At 33.5% G+C, this 15,373-nt stretch overlaps 1 long non-coding RNA gene across 1 annotated transcript; it reads right to left on the bottom strand.

Annotated features, from left to right (window-relative positions):
- Window positions 1-1,724: 1,724 nt before the first annotated feature.
- LOC139501329 (uncharacterized) lies at window positions 1,725-5,087 on the bottom strand. Its single transcript, XR_011658520.1, has 2 exons — window positions 4,961-5,087; window positions 1,725-2,115 (listed from the first exon to the last, which is right to left on the bottom strand). It is a non-coding gene; the product is annotated as an uncharacterized lncRNA (long non-coding RNA).
- Window positions 5,088-15,373: the final 10,286 nt, after the last annotated feature.

Below are 15,373 nucleotides of genomic sequence, written 5' to 3'. Positions count from 1 at the left end.
TTTTTTGTGTATTCCAACGTCGTACTGCTATCCTACACCATGTTCTGTATTGGTGTTGTTCTGACGATCTGTAGGCACAGCTGCTTCCTGGTCTGACATATACTCTGCTCCCGTTGACCGACGAGATTGGGCATCAGAACAATTAGAATCCAAGTCGTAATGTACAGGACCGACTTCTCTGTCAATTCCTTGGCATGCCCAGCAGCCTCCCATATTCGCAGATGTGAAGTCAAATTTCCGTGATGATCTGAAAGTAAATGCATTGTTCATGCATGTAGATAGCATCATGATACAAACTAGATATTACAGTAAACATACAACAAGAAAAACATCTTTCATCAGATGAACCTGAAATTTGAGGCCAAAATTCGGCCCTTACCGGAACTAATCCTTTGCCATTAGCATCCAATTCTCTAAATAATTATAACGTACAAAATATATGATATGCGACATGTACGGAGAAGGTATATATAATAATAGATTTGCAAAAGCACAAAATCAACTAAAATAAGGGAGCTACTATTTGATTTTTAGACCGGCTAGGATGAACTATGAAAAAAAAGGCAGGACAGGAGTTTTGAGTAAAAAAGACAGCTAGGATGAGCATCTTTGGACAGATATTACGAATAATGCAGTACAAAATTCTTCAGTTTAGGTTAGATAAAACCTTTTCAGTCAAGTTAAGGTTAACAAAAACTTTAAAATTAGTCAATAAAAATTTGGTCACCGAACTCGTTTTCTATATAAAACGCCATTTTTGTTCATGGAATTTGAAATATCTTGTATATTATTGGCAGTATACTGTTTTAAATCACAAGAACATTGCTTGTTTGGTAAACATGTTGTTGTACATATAATTCGGGTTTTCTCAATGTCCAATCGGCGCCAGTTAGAAAACCCGTATGTTTTAAGTCAACTATGAAAAGCCCTGACATGAAAAATGTGAAATATTTCAAACAAGACAAATCATGGCCTGATTTATGTACGAAACAATAAACGAAATACATATGATACATTGTATACAGCAACAAACGACAACCAGAGATTTACAGGTGCCCGACCGTGGTGTTTTCAACATTTGTGCTGGCGTCCAATCCTTCCCAACTTTAGACATCAATTGGTATATACATAAGAGCAAAACACAAGAACAAACTTTAAGACCGTATGAGGGGTGTATATCCAGTCAATGTCGCTAAAAACTCCCACCATCATCATCTTTAAGAATCAGTTGGAAAGGACTTATCATATCAAACCAAAAACAAAGCACAGAATCAACAAACACACAAAATAAAGACAAAAAGAATAGATATCAGAATACTCGAAGTTACTGGAAGTTCGTTCAAAGCCAAAAACAATTTCATACACAAATCAAAAAACATATTATTATAAAAAAGAAGATGTGGTATGATTGCCAATGAGACAACTGTCCACAAGAGACCAAAATGACACAGACATTAACAACTATAGGTCACCGTACGGCCTTCAACAATGAGGAAAGCCCATACCGCATAGTCAGCTATAAAAGGCCCCGATAAGACTGTAAAACATTAGTATATATTTTCTTAAAAGTCTTAGTAAAAGCCTTCGTTAGAAAGTTAACTCCGACCTTTCGTTTATGTGTTGCTGTTCTGTTTAGGTGTTTGTTTATTTTTTCCATAACTGTAAAGTTGTGACAGCTTTAATAGAAAACTTTTTATCAAGGAAGATTACAATTATAACCATGATTTTCATCACTTTTATATAATTTATTGGTTTATCATTATTTCCATTTATTTAGTTGTTTTCCGTGGGTGTCATTGTGCAATCGTCATTGTGAATACTCCATGAATCAAATCTTTGTCCATTTTAGTTTTATCTGAATGGCTAGATTAAATGTTCGGTCATTTTCTGTCCAGGAGCAATATGGTTATTTTTTCTATCCACTAGCAGTAGTGTCATTTTGACTGTTTTCTTTTTTTGTATCATCTTGTTGCACAGCAGCTTCTTGACCGTCAGTATATGCAGCTTTCAGTGAATATTGAGACTGTTCATCAGCATATGGCGCCCTACAAGCAAATTCAACATCTCTACTAGCCTGGCTAGCCTGGCAACCCATCGAAATATAGTTTTACTTTCCTGAAAATAAATGCAAGTTTTGAAACTTCGGATATGTAGATCTCTGTATCTGTAGTCGATAACATTACATTGACTTATTCTGACCTTGAAATGGGGTAATTAACCCCGCCACATTATGTATATATTTGCCTGTCCCAAGTCAGGAGCCTGTAATTCAGTGGTTGTCGTTTGTTTATGTGTTACATATTTGTTTTTCGTTCATTTTTTTTATATATATAAATAAGGCCGTTAGATTTTTCGTTTGAATTGTTTTACATTGTCATTTCGGGGTCTTTTATAGCTGACTATGCGGTATGTGCTTTGCTCATGTTGAAGGCCGTACGGTGACCTATAGTTGTTAATTTATGTATCATTTTGGTCTCTTGTGGAGAGTTGTCTCATTGGCAATCATACCAAATCTTCTTTTTTTTTTTATATAAGCTGCTGGTCATTTTCTGTTTTGTCATACTTTTTTCAATCTTTGAAGCATTTTTTTCCGTATCAAATTATCAACGACATGACTAAAGACAAACATGACGATTATTAACAAACTACAACCACTGAATTACAAGATCCTTATTTGGGACAAATACGTACATTATGTTTTGGCGTAACACACGTTTGTAAGAATTCGACCTCCCTCTAACCTGGGACGGTGGTGTAACAGAAACACCTAAGAAGTTGAAACCATCTGTAGAAGTTCTGCATTTTTTGGCAAAATGTTTCAATTTTTTATTTTAGTTCACAATCCTGCCCATTTTTTTTTAAATTTCATTCTCGCCCCCTCCCCATTAAAAAGTCAAATTATAAGAGCACATGCAGTACACGTCCAACAGATTTAGTGTATGGAATTCCTACATAGTCTCAGAAAAAAAGCACGACTTTATGTCGCCAATTTGTTTTCATGAAACAGACGAGTCAACATGGACTTATCTAAATAAACGGGTCTCACAAGCTACATACAACTATATATTGTTGTTTGCTCTTTGTTCGGGTTGTTGTCACTTTGACATATTCCCCATTTCCATTATTGATTTTATTCGAAATAACATAAAAAATGTGGTGCACACTGTTGAATTACCCGCTACGCGCGTTATTCAGTGTGCACCACTTTTTTATGCTATTTTTTCATAGACAAAAAAAAACATTACAGTCATTCCTTAAGTAAATTACAGCACTCACATATATAGTAAAAAAAAGTCCTATGAGGCTATTGTAGAATTTGTGCAAACTGGAATTTCTCTCAATATGCTTATGTTGACCCTGTGATGCAACACTTTTTTACGGTTTCATTTTACAAAAATCCATATTTGTTCAAGCAGTAACAGCAACAAATGATTTTCAACAACTTGACAAACAGGAATTAGATTTAGCTACATTGTACCTGCAATTTACCTATCTGTTTAATTTGTATGATTGTTTTGATAAGCATGCACTTTTGTTGTGATATAACTACTTACATCTATTCCTATGCCAAAATAAATTTACATGTAAATTGTCGGTAGATCAAAGGATGTTGGCATTCAAGGAATAAACCGTTTTTATGTAAAAGTATTCATAAGTTTTTTATGCGACGTAAATTATTTACATAATTTTTAACTATTTTCATGCGACATAATTTGTTTACTTAAATTTTTACCGTGGACAGTTATTTTAATTCATTGAGTTTATTTAAATTATACATATCAGTTGATTCCCCCCCCCCCCCCCCCCCCCCGCAATATCTTAATGTAAATATTTTCACATATATGTGTGAAGTTTTAGATGTATGTATGTGTGAAGTTTTAGATGTATGTAAAGTAAATATTTTTTACGAAACATTTTTAAATAATTTTACTTAAGTTTTATTCATCATGTTTAAAATACTCTAAAATCATAGTTATTAGTTTTTAAAATACAGTATTTCAAGGTATCGTTGGATTTTTAAGAATATAAAGGGACGTAACTGGGATCCACTACTAACCGTGTATGAGATAAGCCGCGCCTCCCTACTAACCTAATATCAAATATACACGGTTTGCACGCGGACGCTTTTAACCAATCATATTCCTGGAAATGTATAGGAGGTAAGATAAATTATAATATTTTTCTTCCTTGCTTGAATGAACTGGTGATCTAATAATGTTTTTATACAAGTGGTTTGATAATCTTGATAATGTCTTTCAACTGTTATGTTTAATAAACGGCTTATCTCATACACGGTTAGTAGTGGAGTTACGTCCCTTTATATTCCTTATTAGGTAAGAAGGGGGCGGGGCTTATTTCATACACGGTTAGTAATGGTGTTATGTCCCTTTATAAAAAACAAAACGGTACTGAGAAAAAATCTTAAAAGTTCCAACAGACGAAGAAATTGATGATTAAGATTGAAATAAATTCATTTAAACCTTACAAGTCGTTATTGTTGGCATCTGTTTTTGTAGGATCAATGGAAGTATTTCTTAGTGCTAACAGTATTGAAGACTTGCTCATTTTGAGAATGACTAGTCTTAATTTCACACGTTAAGATAGTCGGTAAGATAAATTCGTAACATAGTGTACTAGTGACGTAATACGGTATATATGGGGTCAATAAATTCCATATGGGGATTCGAGCTTCGCTCTCACCTCATATGGAATTTACTGACCCTATATATATATACCGTATTAGGTCACTAGCGCACTATGTAACTAATAATATATAATTTAAATCATGTTCTATATTTGGACTCTGTTCCACAGGTAAAATATTTAAATTCAATCACGTACATGATATTTTGTATATTTTAATTCCAATAAGGATAAACAAGAAGATGTATTTGGATTCAATTTTTGATAAGTAAACAACGTTCTGATATTTCCTACTTTGTATGATAATTGTACTTACCTGTAATTTGACCACACTCTACTTTGTTGACACTTCCATAGATGTTTACTATACTATCTTTTTTTCATGGATTGTTGATTGTTTATTGATGTTGCTAGGCATTTATTAATTAATTATTGAAAGGTATTTATGGTTGACTGAAAAGTCACATTTGCTATTTATATTATGGTGAATAGCTCACTCAGTGTGTCAGTGTCTGTTGATTGATTAAGTGATGCGATAAATGTAAAACATCCTTCAACCATTCAACCAAGCTCATGAAGCTGCCTTAACTGCCACGATCAGTTAAATAAATATTAGAACATCACTTCAATTGGGATGTGCTATTTTGCAGGTTGCGGGTTGTGGGTCACACTTGTGTTTGGCACAACGTTTTTTGGAATTTTGGGTCCTCAATGCTCTTCAACTTCGTACTTATTTGGCTTTTTAACTATTTTGATCTGAGCGTCACTGATGAGTCTTATATAGACAAAACGCGCGTCTGGCGTTTACAATCCTGGTACCTTTGATAACTTTTTATAAATATTATAAGTAAAAAGATCATATTAGAGGAATTGATATATATAAAAGTCTTCCCCATGACTCATACATTTATAGGAATCCCATTATGGTTGCTTAACAGTGGCAATTTGATATGCACATGTACTCCAAATTTAATAATATGTCAGCAGGATTGTTCATTTAATTGATTAGTTGTATTTTACTTGACGTTCAGTGGCAGATATTTCATATACATTTAGGACTATAAAGAACTGTTTAGTCTTAGATGCATGATTTTTTTCACTTGTTGTTAGTGCTTTGAACTAACTGTCAATAACTGCGAGTACTCTCAGATCTGTACTAATTGTCTTTTTGTTGTTGGGATGTACAAGTACCCGTCTACGTCCACCTGTATTTGTAGTTTTTGCATTTTTATCCATCTAATGAGTTAAGCCTTTTTCAACTGATTTTTAGTTAGTTCTTATGTTGTACTGTGACACCACTACCCCAGATTAGGGGGAGGGTTGGGATCCCGCTAACATGTTTAATCCCGCAACATTCTGTATATATGTGCCTGTTTTTCGTTCATTTTATTTTTTTAGGCCGTTAGTTTTTCTCATTTGAATTGTTTAACACTGTAATTTCGGGGCCTTTTCTAGCTGACTATGCTCATTGTTGAAGGCCGTATGGTGACCTAGAGTTGTTAATATCTGGGTTATTTGAGACCAATAAAAGACTGTAAATGACAACAAGCAAACAATTTTAAAAAAGTCGTTAACAATTTGATACATTGAGATAACAGCCTCTAGCTAGGTACAATGTATAAGATTGAAGATAAGTTTGGACGGCTCTTACTAAAACATGTACTATGTATAACATATAGGAGCTGTGAAGGTTTGGTACCATTAAAACGTTTAACTCGCTACAATTAGCACCTGTCCTAAGTCAGGAATCTGATGTACAGTAGTTGTCGTTTGTTGATGTGATTCATAAGTGTTTCTCGTTTCCTATTTTTTTAATATAGATTAGGCCGTTGGTTTTCCCATTTGAATGGTTTTACATTCGTAATTTTGGGGCGCTTTATAGCTTGCTGTTCGGTGTTGTCGTTTGTTGATGTGATTCATAAGTGTTTCTCGTTTCCTATTTTTTTAATATAGATTAGGCCGTTGGTTTTCCCATTTGAATGGTTTTACATTCGTAATTTTGGGGCGCTTTATAGCTTGCTGTTCGGTGTGAGCTAAGGCTCCGTGTTGAAGACCTTACTTTGACATATTATGGCCAAAGTTTACTTTTATAAATTGTGACATGGATGGAGTGTTGTCTCATTGGCACTCCTATCACATCTTCTTATATCTATATACTTATATATGTACAACTTATTGGGTAGACATGATTCAGTGATATCAATTGGATTCCACCAGGATGATAAGGTCATTGAAGGAAACTCTAGATCCCCCCTCCCAAACGAAGAAGCTGTAAGAAACCGCCACATCAAACAGGGCTAATGTTAAACATTAAATATTAAAGGGGCAAAACATTTAGGGGTTTATAATTTATAACCATAACTGTACACACTAGGACTTTGATGAATATCTCACTAACAAACATACATGTATCATATCTCCTTTTTTTATACTTGTAGGCCATTCGATCCCTTTATAGTTCATTGGCAATCATACCACATCTCCTTTTTCTTATCATATAACTTACAGTGAAAATCGTTCAAGTTAGAAATTTAGGCCAACAGTAGCTCTTTTGTTAGCCTGTTTAAGCAGATTAGTCTTTATAACAAACAACAACAAATTAATTCCCTGTATACAAAACACAAAACTTTATGACTTAATTATTGAATATCTGTTGTTATAAACAGTGATAAATAACATGATACATACAAATATTGTTCAGTACAAAACAATAAGTTCGTGAACTATATACAATCAGAAACAATATCACGTTGACTTTATCCAATGTTTCATTATGGTCGGGTGTTTTATGCCAAAAGCAATTTAGAAAGGAGTCATACAAAATCGCATTCTGACATTTAGATGTGCCACATTGTTAAATTTAAGTATAAACTAGTTAAACTATACAAGCTTTAAATCTTAAGTACTTGTAATGTCAAAAAAGGAAAACAAGTCAAAACGTTAGAACTTATTTACATGGAAAACATAAATGTTAACATCATCTTAGTCTTTGTTCAATAGAATAAGCCAGCACAAAAACTAGAAATGTTAGAATACCAACAGATACAATTAATGTACGTCTGAAGCATCGCTCCGTGTCGGGATCCAGTTTGGGTCTGTGTATCATTGGGGAACTTAGATCTGTGTCTGGAACTTCCTCCTTTGGAGTAGTTTTGTTTACACACGGAGCAATTGTCCCTTTTATACTCTTTTTTCTTTTGATAGTGTTATTATTTTTCTCAAGGATGTCAGAACCCAGAATTTTATCGACGATAACTCTTCTCTTAGACGAGAAAGCATGTTGGAATGCCTCGAGGACGAGCTTAAGCTTCCTTATTTTACACGAACACAGTTCTGTCTCCTCGCCACAACAAGGTTGTTTTTCAATCTTCTTTTTCCATTTTTGTCTTAACGTACTAGGAACTGCCTGTCGTCCAAGTTCCATTATTTTTGAACGCTCCATTTTCTCAAAAACTGCGAAAGAAACACGCGTCACATTAATCCATATACAAAAATAGATGAATTATTTTGTTTCAAACGTTTGTCGAATATATTTCTATCCGTCCAAGTTATCACATATTCCTTCACTCTGTGTTAGATTTAGAAACCGTCTTGACCCGGCCTTTTCACGTCGAGATATTATTTACTTTTTCAAATAACGTGTGATTTCAATTCACACTTTTAAAAGAAGAAACTTTTAATAGACGCCTTTGGGTACACAATAAGTATTACTAATCCGATAATTGCATTTGAATGAAAATCTTTTAGTTATTTAACCCGCAAGGGAAATAACCTCAACGCTATAAAATAGACAAAATAATGTGTCCGATATAGAAAGAATGGACGCTAACTTAAACTTTATTAATCAAACTCAGACGCAGTGACTGCGCTACAGGAGCATCACATATTTATAGTATATTATAATTACAGATGACAGAATGAGTATAGAAATTATCTTACATGTATATATTAAACTATATGATTTCAAGTCATTTGAACTTATACAAATGTATTACATATACAAAGTAAATATAGGTAGTAGCATTATCGTATATATATTATAATTATTAACACATATTTCAAAGGTAATACACAAGTTCATGCTTCAACTATGTTTTGGGTGTACTCGATTCGGTTACAGTACGTCACGCCACCACGTGTAAATAGTAACTGATAGTATATAACTTTCTATAAACTTGTCGTTAAATATTCAATTGTATATATAGCTCAAATTTTGGGCACCATCTTATCTAATAGCGAAGTTTCTGGCTACTTATTTTTATAGTTTTGAAATATATTGTAGGCCTTTGCGAGTTATAAAATAAAATACAAAATAAAACAAAGATCACCGTGCTCGTTTTAGAGAAAATTGAAGCTGAGCAATTTTTTTAAAAAGGTAGGCAATGTTATAAAATTTTTGGAGCAAACATTCTTCGTCGTAAATTAAAAAGATCGGGTTCAATTTGAAGCTGTGATAAGTGATAATAAGGAAAAAATAAAAGCCGTACACGAATAACTATACAAGTATTCAAGCCTTGCTTGGCATTGCGGACCAGATGCTCAAAGTGGTATTTTTTTAATCCAGTAAATATCGAAATAAAACGGTGTTTCTGAAAATGTCATTTTTATCATTTTTCTGCAACCTCAACGTTAGCCATTAAGGGCATACGATACAGTTTTGAACCTGTATTTACAAGTTGATGAAAATTTGCATATAGGCTATTTTTTACCTCATTAAATCAAATATGTAATAAAAAATATACCTTCATGTGCTACTTTTTGAGTAAAATGAGGTCGAAATTTTGTATATTTGCTCAAAATTCAGATTTGTGGCCGTATTTTCTTTTTCGAAAGAAAGACATAACTTTTTTGTTTTAAAAGATAAACACAAAATGGTTTTTGTTAAATAATCGGTATTTTCGGTATTTTATAAGTATCATTAAAAATAATGCAATTTTTATTTCGAAATAACTCTATATTTATCAAATGTTCATGAATAGAGGGAAAAACGTCATTTTTTGCTGCATGTTTATCAAAATTAAAAAAATTGCGCTATTTACAGTTTTATAAAATTTGGGTCACACAATCTCCTTGCAAAATGAAACAAATTGCTGTTTTAAAAAATAGGGGTCCATGCACTCGTTTTCAAATTAAATCAGAACTCCTTTGCGTACGACGTCCCTAGCAGACTTTTCGACGTTATCGCTGCAAATTACCGGCGACGTTTTTCAGATGTGTAAATATTGCTTGTAAAAAGCTACCTAAAAATTGGTGATATTGTTTTCGTAAATAAAATCATGTAAATCATAAATACATCTCTTTGTGTGTGGTCTAAGTGAGAAACATCTAAAAAAAAAAAGTGATTACGTACTGTTGATAACTTTTACGGCTTTTAAAATGAAAGACTCGGCAATTTAGAACTTGACATACAGGTACATGTACTGTACACACTCATGTATTAACTTATGTATTAATTTATACCATGATATGTTGACCTCTAGGTGTTATTTTTTTGTTTTTTGTTTGTTTGGTGGGCTGCTGTTTCATTATAATACTCCTTTAAATCCATCTATTCACGTTTTAATCAATTTTTAGAATTTCACACTAATTCTTAAAATCAAACATTTATTCGGGACAATGATTAAAATTGAATAAAATTTGGAGGCTTGTAAACAGTTTTAAAATTCACAGTTTTTATAGCTGACTATGCGGTATGGGCTTTGCTCATTGTTGAAGACCGTACGATGACCTATAATTGTTAATGTCTGTGTCATGTTTGTCTCTTGTGGAGAGTTGTCTCATTGGCGATTATACCACATCTTCTTTTTTATGTTGTCAGAAAACAAAAACAAAATCTTATAAAGGAGAATCTTCAATATGCTAAAGGATGTTTTTGTCCAGACAGAGAAACTATACCATAATTTTGAAAATTTTGATTTCGGGCAAAAACGATTGAATTAATAGCGAGAGTACTGATCATATTATCTATGCGTAATTTCATTGGTAAATAACTATATGTTTTTTTCACTACAGCGCGACGCATTGCGGGTTGCATAAAATATCGCACGTTCATTCCTCTATTTAACCTTCCGGTCCTTATGTTTAATTAGATTTTTCAAGTGTATAATTCTTGCCAAACTATAAAACTGATATCGTTTGGACACGTTCGAAAATCAGTGCATATCAACTATTCTTTAAAAGAGTTATGCCATTCGGAAATATAAGTTAGGGTCCCGCCAAAGGCGGTCCCCTATAGTGATCAGTCTGTCCGTCCGTCCGTAACACTTTGTGTCCGCTCCATATCTAGAGAACCATTATGATTTCATACTTAATACTTTACATGTTTATTAACCACCACCAGAGGGCGTGTCATGATGTATGTACAACTTCCTAGGTCAAAGGTCAAGGTAAAAAAACTTTGGTTTCAGTTGACAACCCTGTGTCCTGTGGTGAAGATCGTGTCCGCTCTATATCTTGAGAACCGTTATGATTTCAAAGTTTATACTTGACATGTATATTAACCAACACCAGAGGGTGTGTCATAATTTATGAACGACTGCCTAGGGCAAAGTTCAAGGTCAAAAACTTTGGTTTCAGTTGACAACCCCATGTCCTATGGTAAATATTGTGTCCGCTCTATATCTTGAGAACCGTTATCATTTCAAAGTTTATACTTGACATGTATATAAACCAACACCAAAGGGTGTGTCATAGTTTATGTGCAACTTCCTAGGTCAAAGGTCAAGGTCAAAAACTTTGGTTTCAGTTGACAACCCCATGTCCTATGGTAAAGATCGTGTCCGCTCTATATCTTGAGAACCTTTATCATTTCAAAGTTTATACTTGACATGTTTATAGACCAACACCAAAGGGTGTGTCATAATTTATTTACAACTTCATAGGTCAAAGGTCAAGGTCATACACTTTGATTTCAGTTGACAAACCCATGTCCTATGGTAAAGATACAATTTTTTAATGCACATTATTCACAGCGGGGCCCACAGAGATGGCTCCCATCTCAATGATATCTAGTTATATTTGAAATTGCATTGTATTTGCTGTCATTCCGTTATTTCTTTTATATATTTGTAAACAAATTAAAGAACAATATAAACAGCTGCGCTACGCTTCAATATGATACGCCGGTCGTCTTATGAAAAATCAAACCATAATACATGTTTTAAAATAACACGGGGGTTGTACAGAAAGTCATGCTAAGTATATTCTGACTCATTCCTTGTTCTTGCTTAAAAGGAATAAAATTGAGAATGGAAATGGGGAATGTGTCAAAGAGACAACAACCCGACCATAGAATAAACAACAGCAGAAGGTCACCAAAAGGTCTTCAATGTAGCGAGAAATTCCCGCACCCGAAGGCGTCCTTCAGCTGGCCCCTAAACACATATATTTTAGTTCAGTGATAATGAACGCCATACTAATTTCTAAATTGTACACAAAAAACTAAAATTAAAATAATACAAGACTAACAAAGGCCAGAGGCTCCTGACTTGGGACAGGCTAAAAAATACGAAGGGGTTAAACATGTTTATGAGATCTCAACCCTCCCCTATACCTCTAGCCAATGTAGAAAAGTAAACGCATAACAATACGCACATTTAAAATTCAGTTCAAGAGAAGTCCGAGTCTAATATCAGAAGATGTAACCAAAGAAAATAAACAAAATGACAATAATACATAAATAACAACAGACTATACTAGCAGTTAACTGATATGCCAGCTCCAGACTTCAACTAAACTGATTGAAAGATTATGATTTTATCATATGAATATCAGGCAAAATCCCTCCCGTTAGGGGTTTAGTATCATACCATCATAACATATATGAGAAGAACATAACCCGTGTCATGCCAACAACTGGTTTTTGAATAAATGTGTTTAGTTCCGATGCAAAGTTTGTATATCACAACATGTTTTCTATGATACCAAATTGAAGCTCAATAAAAATTCACTGATAACTCAAAAATGAATTAAGGAATCATCACGAAAGAATAAACAGATCTTAAGAATGATTTAACTAACAAGTATGTGACATTTTTTTATGCAATAATTATCAAAAGTTATGAGATAGGGCGCAACATGTGAAAATCCCCTCTTTTTTCATAAACTCAATAACTCTAAAATAAAATTTGAATCATCCTCACAAAGTATACAGATCTTCAGATTCATATAACTAAGAAGTTTGTAAAGTTTTAAGTAATAATCATAAATCGTTTTTGAGAAACAGCTCGGACTGTGAAAAAAAACACCCCTGTTTAATTTACTCAAAAAGTTCACCAAAAAGAAAACAGATCGTTTGACCATCGTGAAAAAACAACCATGTTCAGATTAATGACATTAGGATAATATTCTGTACCGTGTTTACGACAGACAGACGGACGCCGGACATTTGTATACCATAATACGTCCCGTCAAACTTTTACGGGCGTATCAAAATATTGTTGGCTATTACCTTTTGAATTTTCCTCGGAGTGCAGTATTTTTGTGATTTTACTTTTGTTAAATGAAATGCGTGCTACGTGGAAGTAATAGGAACTTTGTTCTTTTATTAAAGTTGTATCATTGTTGATATTAGTGGGATACCATTATTTATCTAACATAAATAAATTGAATAAATTGTTCAGTAAGGAACTTTACCTCTTCGTGTACCATATTTTTCGGTATTAGTTTTAAAATATCATTGTTGGTTTTCTGTGTAGACTAAGTAATAAAATGACAGAAATTCGGATCCGGACTTAATCATTGATCAATGAATGAAATAAAAATATTTTTTTACATCAATTTGGGAATCAGAATATGTTTTTACGACAAATACTACTAGTAGTTCAAATAAATATGACAGTAAGGAAGGCTATATTAAATTTTTGCTCTGGCGGCCCGCCTTCCTGTGACGCATGAAAGAAACAAAAATATATAATAGATTTTCAAGACGTTTGAACTAGAAAAATACCATAACCCCTACAGCCTTTTGACGTGCATTGATCGTTCCATAAACATTTTCCATCTGAATTTATCATTTTATTTTAGACAAAAACTATATCATATGTAGGGCATTCGTCCTGAACATGCATGAAACATTTGCCACTGGACGTTATAGCAACCAACAATTAATCAATATATAAGACATAGTCTTGGTATAAAGCTGGCATTTAATGTAGCGCCTTTCTAATATCAAAAATGATACATGACATGCATTATATTAGTAACACCAAAAGGGTCAGTAATCTTGAGATTGCTGACTAAACGATATTTTGTTGAAGATCAGTGGGTGATCTGCAAAATGTAAAAATGTAAACGAAGTGCAGAGGCATTGACCGTTCATCCTCTATTGTGTGGAGTATGTTTTCATTTTGATGAGCTGCTTGAAATGAATATCTTAACAAAAATGTGTCTTTGTAGGGACGTGCAAAAAATACAATTTTTTATAAACATTGTAGTAAGAATTTCATATATTAAGACATTTTTAAATTGTCACACACTGTTTTATTGTTGATGTTTGAATATTATCAACGCGGATTTATTACAAGTTTCAAATGGTGTATGCAGTAACATCCTAAGGATGACTGGACAATGATGATATGATCATTCTTGGTTTTAAATGAATTTGCAGGTCGTCTTGACAGAATGTGGACGTTAACTCCGATGCCTGGTGTATAGAGAATGCCTGTTACAAGCTAAGTTTCCGTGACCTATTTATCCAATTTTCCAGTATTGCATGTTAGTGTGTTCTCTTCCTGAAATTACATGCGCTATTTGCCACTAGACGTTTAAAAACTAACGATAAATCAATCGATCAGAACATACGGGTTGTCATTCCAAATCACCAATAATCAAGTTCCTGCTCGTAGATAAAAAGTCATTCTAATAAGTTCTCCTGCCGAACCGAAAAGTAGTCTACTCGCATGCGAAAGTCCTATTTTTTCTACTTTTATGCAAAATGCTCCCCTAAAGAGCAAAAACAGGGACTGACGACTGGTCAAATGCATGTCTATCCAAAAAACAAACCCAATTTCGGAACCAACTCATCGACTGGAACGATTACAAAGGATAAAAAGGAGGCGAAAGAAAGACCAAAAACACAAACAAAGTTATACAAAACACAATATACAGTGTGTTATACAGAAAACTCCAACCTGGATAAACACAATATACAGTGTGTTATACAGAAAACTCCAACCTTGATAAACACAATATACAGTGTGTTATACAGAAAACTCCAACCTGGATAAACACAATATACAGTGTGTTATACAGAAAACTCCAACCTGGATAAACACAATATACAGTGTGTTATACAGAAAACTCCAGCCTGGATAAACACAATATACAGTGTGTTATACAGAAAACTCCAGCCTGGATAAATTTCAAATATCGGTTGGTAACACCTCGTAAGACTTGATTAGACTGAATACTAAGGATGTAAGTTAAACCTTTAACTTTAAGGGGGTTACGTTTTTTTCTTGATTCAGAGTTTTTTTTGCTGAATTAACCTTAATCAACATATTATTAAGAATGATATTAATGTTAACAGGTGGCCAAATAATTCAAGATTATGCAATAATAAAACAGAGCCTGCGGAAAGTTTACTAAACAAACAATTAGCAATTGAAGACGATAATTTTAAAACGGATTAATGTCACTACAATTATTACACATGTACTGGAAAAGAACTGGCAAAGGGGGACAATGAATAGGTTGTCACTCTACGAAAAAAATTAACGAGTTGAAGAAT

This window comes from Mytilus edulis, chromosome 13, assembly GCF_963676685.1.
Source record: "Mytilus edulis chromosome 13, xbMytEdul2.2, whole genome shotgun sequence".
Classification (NCBI taxonomy): Eukaryota; Metazoa; Mollusca; class Bivalvia; order Mytilida; family Mytilidae; genus Mytilus; species Mytilus edulis.
The sequence above is the reverse complement of the archived record's forward strand: the minus strand, read 5'-3'. Positions and strand labels throughout refer to the sequence as shown.